The 7,139-nt window shown below is 34.7% G+C and overlaps 1 pseudogene; it reads right to left on the minus strand.

The window, feature by feature from the left end:
• Window positions 1-330: 330 nt before the first annotated feature.
• Window positions 331-1,871, minus strand: LOC120155997 (annotated as a pseudogene).
• Window positions 1,872-7,139: the final 5,268 nt, after the last annotated feature.

The raw sequence follows: 7,139 nt of genomic DNA on the forward strand, positions 1-7,139 counted from the left end.
GTCCAATTTCTAGCAAGAGTAATATTGACATTATCATTAGTATTAAAGTTCCTATTCCTTAAGTGTAGGTCTACTATATCTCTAATGGTTTGCAACAGTTCTTGAACAGTCTTCGTTCGGCCTTGAAATAGTCTCTTATGTCTTTCATCCCACAGGAAGTAAATAGTAGTGTTAAGAGCTAACTTCAAAATGGAAGTGAGCAGGGATTTTCCTTTCCAGGAATTAATTGCCCACGTCCAAAAAGAATCCCATGAGCAAGGAAAAAATAGAATACCAGAAAGCGAGAAAACTGATTCTAGATGTAATCTGCCATAGAACAATGGAGGAACAGATGGTCTCTAGTTTCTATAGGATCATCACAGAAAACACATTTGCAGTCGTTGAGCAGCCCCATACGGTGGAGTCTTTCTTTTGTGGGAAGTCTATCGAGCAAAGCCATCTAAGAGATTAAACTATGTTTAGGGATGTGAAGAGGGAACCAAATAATTTTTTGCCAAGGAACAATAGGCCTCTTTTCACGAACAACATCCCAAATAACTCTAATTGTTGCAGCTCCAGTAGTCAGAATTGGGTAAGCTTCTGATCACATTTTTAGTAGCATCTTGTTGCCATTAGGAAACTGTCTGCTCTCGTTGAGTTATCCATTGTTCCGGGTCAAATCTATGGGTTGCTATCGGTGTCGATCTCGTAATTAAAGGGTTTTCATTTTCTTGCTATAAGTAAGAATTTCATCTCCAGGAATATTCCACTACAACTGAGGCTGCTTAAAACTCTTAATCTCAGCTTCAATAAGCTCACCGGAGGAATCCCTCGTCCCCTCCTCCACTCTGCACATTGTCCTTACCCTTCATACTCCCTGTAAATATGATCCTATTAGATGTCCCGATTACTCTAGTCCTACAATCGGATGAAAAATGACTAATATAAGAGGATCAAAAAACCACATCAAATGGGTAACCTTCATATTACCATAATAAAAAACCTTCATACAGTCATCCAAACTAACACTCAAAATCCTATCCTCTCTCGATTCATCCCCATAATTTTCCTTCCTAATTCTTCCTACACAAATCGATGTAGCAGTTTTATTATGACTTTCCATTGAATGAACCATCCTACCACCACTAACCAGATCCCATATCTTCACTGAATTCCCACCAACAGTTGCAATTATCCCACCAAAAGGAAAATAAATCACATCTTCCACTGGTTTCCCATGATTCACTTCAAAAACTGACATCGAATTCTCGACTCTAACATCCCATAGCTTAACGATGTTATCATAAGAACTGATAACAAATAAATCAGAACTCATCGAACTATAATCGTCGTAACATATGTAATCCTTATAGCCCATCAAGTCCAAAACCATGCTTTCCTCAGCAACATCCCACCTCTGGAGAGAAAATAGAGCTTATCAAGAACCAAATACTTAACAAGTCAAACCAGATGGGTATGGGACCAGAGATAACAAAGTGGGGTTTGGGTTTTTACATTGAAGACTTGGATGAGACCGGAGAGATCAGAAGCAGCTAAGAGGAGGTCGTCGGAACGAAAAGAAAAGAAGAAACGACGTTAGAGAAGGAAGAAATGATGGAGGAATGGGAAACGTCATATTCGGAGAGAAAGAGTGGGGATAAGAGGGAAATAGAGGTGGAGTAGGCGGTGACAAAAGGGTTGGACGGCGAAGGGGAAAACGAAAGGGAAGAGATGAAGGAGACGAGGTTAGGGATTTGAGTGGACTTGAAAGAAGACCAATACTTGGATTCTGGGGTTTTGGGAAGGGCTCTCGACTTGGGTTTTAGCTAGGGTTTGATTAAGAAGGTTCTTAAGATCATTGAGGTCTGTTCTTCTGTTCTGATTTCTTCCATTTTCCCTTTAGTCCCTCCCACTCTACCGGAACCTGACCAACAATTCTATAGTTTAATAATTAAATTAAAAAATTGAAACTTTAGTGACTAAAATAAGAGTGAGAAAATAGTTGAGTGATTAATAGTATAATATATTTAAAAAAAATTAAAAAAACATGTTTTTAATGTGCCACATACCATGGTTATAGGGTTCTACACCACTTTTTGTGACGAAAGTGGGTGAATCTGTTAACGATAGAAAACATTATGTAGTTAATCTAGAATTTTTAAACTTTATGTATGAAACTGAGAATCATGTATAGTTCATGTATGAATGGGGTAATTAACCCTTTTCAAAAATGAGAAAGCAAATTCCAAAGTTTCTCATTTAGTATTTTCAGAAAATAAATTTTTTGAAAAGTAAGAAAACGATTTCCAAAGTTTCTTACCCATTAAACTATTTCCAAAATTGATAAGTCCTTTGGGCCATCAATAAATCTTTTGAGCATGATGATTACATCCTTCGGGTCATCTATCAGGCTTTCGAGCAAGATGATAAATCCTTCGGGCCATCTGTAAGACCTTTGGGCAAGATGCTTTCAAATAGTATTTGTAAGAAAACGAGAAAGCGATTTTCAAAGTTTCTCATTTAAAAAAATAAAAAATGAATGAAAAATGAAATAATAATAAAAAGAGATAGGAAAAGAATAATAAAAATAAACCTTCAGACATGCTAGTTACTGACGGATGTGTCTTTTTCAGGACCATCAAATTCTCAGGTACGAAGAAGCAAATTAATCGATTAAAAGGACCTGCACACGTTAAGATTGGGGCAAATCAAACGAGAAAGTTTCAGATTCAGAAACAAACCACTCCATTGAAAAATGAAGCCCATATTTAGAGAGAATAAATCATTCGATTGAGATGGAGGTGAAAGTTAAGAGAAGACCAAATAGGGGAAAATGACGCCACGATCAGACAAAATTAGGTTATTATTCATCTTTGCTACATTATTGTGTTCATAATAACTAGCAAAGAGGGGCAACTGTAATACCCTAATTTTGTCCAGACAATTTAAGTCCATTAAAGGCGGTCAAGTGTCAGTTTAAAGAAGTTCACACATAGTCGTCAAATTGGTTCGAGTGGTTTGCCTAGGCGAAAAAAGTTTTGGGCTTGGAGAAATTTCAAACATTTAGTTGGGGTTAGAACCATATACTTTCATCATGGATGCAAAGCCCAAATTAAACTAAAGTCTCTTTTTTAATTAAAACACATAGACCAATCCAAAATCCAAATTAAACATCTAATGTCCAAGACCATTTACAACTATTTAAATATGCCTCAAATTCCCAAACCCATTACATGGAACCCAAATTAACCTTAAACCTATTCAAGCTCCAAGCCCATACGTAAACCCAACCGAGGTTTAAGGTTTAGTTGTTGTTGTTTTAACCCTTCAGTCACTGCCGCTGAGCATCCCAACAGCTCACGTGAATAGCCAATAACTGTATGTGGTCCCAGAAGCTCTGATCCTTGCCACAAAAACACCAGCTCACATTCTAGCTACAATGGTCCCATGGCCACGAGAGCAATAACAACAACAACCGAGACTCGTCACTAAAATTTCAGAAGCTCCTCATCGATAGCTCCAACGACCGTGCATAACCAAAAAGATTCCCTCGAGCCCTCACCAGCAGGATGGCATGCACAACAGAAAAAAGAAAAATAAAAAATGAGCTTCAATTGGTTTTTAGGGAGAGATTTCTTTTGTAATAGAAAAGGGTATAAAACCCAAATGAAATCATATTGTAGGGTCTTCTTCTCCCCATTTTTTGATTTGATAGAAGCATTGTAGAGGGGCTCCCCATTTTTTGATTTGAAAGCAATGTAAAGGGGTTTTCTTCCCCCATATTGGAGAATCAAGCAATGTAACAAGAGTACTCTATCCCTCCGATTTGAAAGCAGTAGTAAAAGGATTACCCATTTTTTTACAAGCAACACACCATTTCCATTAACGGTCCAACAACAGAAGCAAAACCAAGTATTACACATTAACAGAGAGGACATTTTCGAATGGAAATAAAAGAGGGAAAGATTCAAAATGGTACCGGCGTGGTTTGGTTCCTCATCGGAGCTGATTTTTGCCAGAAAAGAGCGGAGTAGCAGAGCGATCCTATTCCCTTAGCCTTAGAGTATAGAATGTTAACCTTCGAGTCATTTTCAAGATTTAAAAGAGTCAAAAAGGGTTCGGTCTGTTACTTGTGTCGTGTAGGTTCTTTCGTCGGGATTTCATCGATGTGGAGGAGTGGAGTCATTGGAGATGGATTAAGGCTCTTGCGTGAGTGTTTGTTGAGTCTGTTTTGGGAGTTTCATGACAAAAAAGGGGTTCAAGTTTACTTTTAGTAGGCCTGTAAACGAACCGAACGAACATAAACGAACAAAATTTTTTTTGTTCATATTTGTTTATTAAGGAATATAACTTGTTCATGTTCGTTCATTTAATAAATAAACGAACATAAATGAAAATGAACATAAACGAACACGAACATAAATGAACACGAACATAAACGGACATAAACGTTGGAGGCCCTACCTTCCATTGTTCTTTCATGAAAAATAGTCGACAATGCAAATCAACCAAATCTACAGTGATAAATAGCGTAAGAGCTTATTAGCAGTGATGAAATGTTTGAAGATATCAAATATTTCGATCGATCTTTTAAAGATATTAAATGATTCACACGACTTTAATTTAACGCTATAACATTTATCTTAGTGTTCCATGATTACATATGAATAATCATTTTCCGCTATTACACTCTTTTTCAGAAATTGCATAGAAACCTTTGTTTTGTTTTCTGGCAAATTCTATATATTTTTCTTTTTACTGATGCTCATATACTTCCGATTTTTACCTTTATCTTCCCATCTATTTCTAGAAAGAAGTATTATGTTTTCTTGAGTTTTAGATGTGAAGATACCCACAATAACTTTACATATCAACTATTAAGTCAAATAAAACAGAGAAAGAGATGAAAACAGACATGTAAAACTTCATATTGCATTATAATATAACTTGTTTTGAATCTTTCAGAGATCGTCTCCACTCTCCAGTGAACAATAAGGTTTGGGAAAAAAGGGGGAAAATGAATATAAGTGCGAGGTGCCTCACAGGTTAACATATTGGATTTAATCTCCAAATAAAATTGGGCTAATTATGGAGTTGGTCATCAGAATATCAGATTAATATTTTTAAGATACTTACAAATTGGTCACCAAAATTGATTTAAGAAGATTGTGTTAAACATAAATGAATGAACATAAACGAACATAATCGAATGAACATGAACGAACATAACCAAACGAACATAACCGAACGTTCACGAACGTAAATGAACGAACGAGACCTATGTTCATGTTTGTTCATTTAATTAAACGAACAAAAAATCTTGTTCATGTTCGTTCATTTAATAAATAAACGCACATAAACGAACTTCCCGCCGCACGGTTCATGAACGGTTCGTTGAAAGTTCAGTTCATTTACAGGCCTAACTTTTAGGATGCATTTAGGTTCAACTGGACACTGTTAATTTCTTGGAAATATGTTGATTTCTTGGTTTTCAAAGAAACAAAATTGTGTTGCATTATCTACCACTGAAGCAGAATACATTTCAGCTAGTAGTTGTTGTGCACAAGTTTTATGAATGAAACAACAACTTTTTGATTATGGAATTGATGTAGGTACCATTCCTATCAAGTGTGAAAATACTAGTTCTATTTGTCTCACTAAAAATCCCATCCAACACTCTAGAACTAAGCATATTGAAATTAGACATCACTTCATTAGAGACCATGTCACTAAGGAAGATGTTCTAGAATTTGTTGATACTTTGCACCAATTAGCGGATATCTTTACAAAACCTTTAGACAAAGAAAGATTTTGGACACTTAGGAGAGAATTAGGTTTAGCTGACCTATCTTCACTTAGTGTTTAAATTAACTTTAGCACTTTTAAGAATAAATGAAAAATGCTTATAATAATAATAATTTTTTATTACATTCTTTGATATTAGTTAGGGGGAGTTTATGATTCTTAGTGAAAATTAATTTTATGTTCAAATGTAGTTTAAGGATTAAATTGATTGATTGAACATGATCAATTTTAAATATATGAGTTGCCAAATACCACTAGAGCTTATTAATTTAGCATTTTGAATGTTTAAATGGATTTTTTACATTTTTGTGCTTAATGCATCGATACACTGAACAGTGCATCGATACATCCCTTTGAATATGCATCGATACACCATGAAGGTGCACCGATGCACTCCTTGAATGTGCATCGATGCATCCGTCGGGTTTTTGGATAAAAACCCTAATTTTCTTCATTTTCTCAAAACTCTTCAAAACACTCAATTGCGCCGTTCGTCCCTCTCTCTCTCTAATCTCTCTATTTGCCTTAAATCAACGTATTTTTGACGGATTTCATTCATATTTCAACTCCAAAGCCTACTTCAATCATTAATTCGTGCAAAACATCACTACATTCCACTCAATCCGAATTTTTCATGGTAATATTTCAAAGCATCTGTTTTATTGTTTTTTGAACTTAGAACTAGTTTTAATTAGTTCTAGGATGAACATTATACCAGGCATTGTTTATATTATGATTCTAAACTAGATTTTACAATCAATTTCGTAAAAAACAACCAATTTTTCAACATTGTCTTTGATTTTTCGAAATATATAAAAAAAATGATATTTTCGAAGATTATTGTTTTTGATTTAATTGTATTATTTTCTTGAAAACTATATGTATTATGATATTTCTAATATTATTTTCAAATAGTTTTCAAATCATGCCCATTAGGATTCGGTTTAGAGAATCTTGAATTATTGCGGACTCAATTGAGTTTTGGGATTGATAATTTTGCATGCATGTGTTGTTCATTTAAATTCTTCGAGAAAAGATTGTTAGAACTTATCTAAGGTCTGATCTCGATTTCTTTAAATAATCGAATATTCTTCTTCTTTCTAAAAGGCTTGGTAATTTTAACTTAATTTGTTTAATTTCGTGAATTTGAATATTGCAATGAACCCATAATATTTCTTTATTTTGATTGGAGTAAGAATCGATTGTCTCAAGGTATGAGAGGTCGATTTTTCTCGATAGGAAATAATTAAATATTACTCGTTTTCGTTCTAATATTCAAGAGTTTTGTTTTAAGGTATCTTAAACTAAATTAAATTCGAACTTGTTAATTTCATTGCTAATCCTTCCCCACACGT

Source organism: Hibiscus syriacus, unplaced genomic scaffold (assembly GCF_006381635.1).
Source record: "Hibiscus syriacus cultivar Baekdansim isolate YM2019G1 unplaced genomic scaffold, ASM638163v2 tig00111210_pilon, whole genome shotgun sequence".
In the NCBI taxonomy this organism is placed as follows: Eukaryota; Viridiplantae; Streptophyta; class Magnoliopsida; order Malvales; family Malvaceae; genus Hibiscus; species Hibiscus syriacus.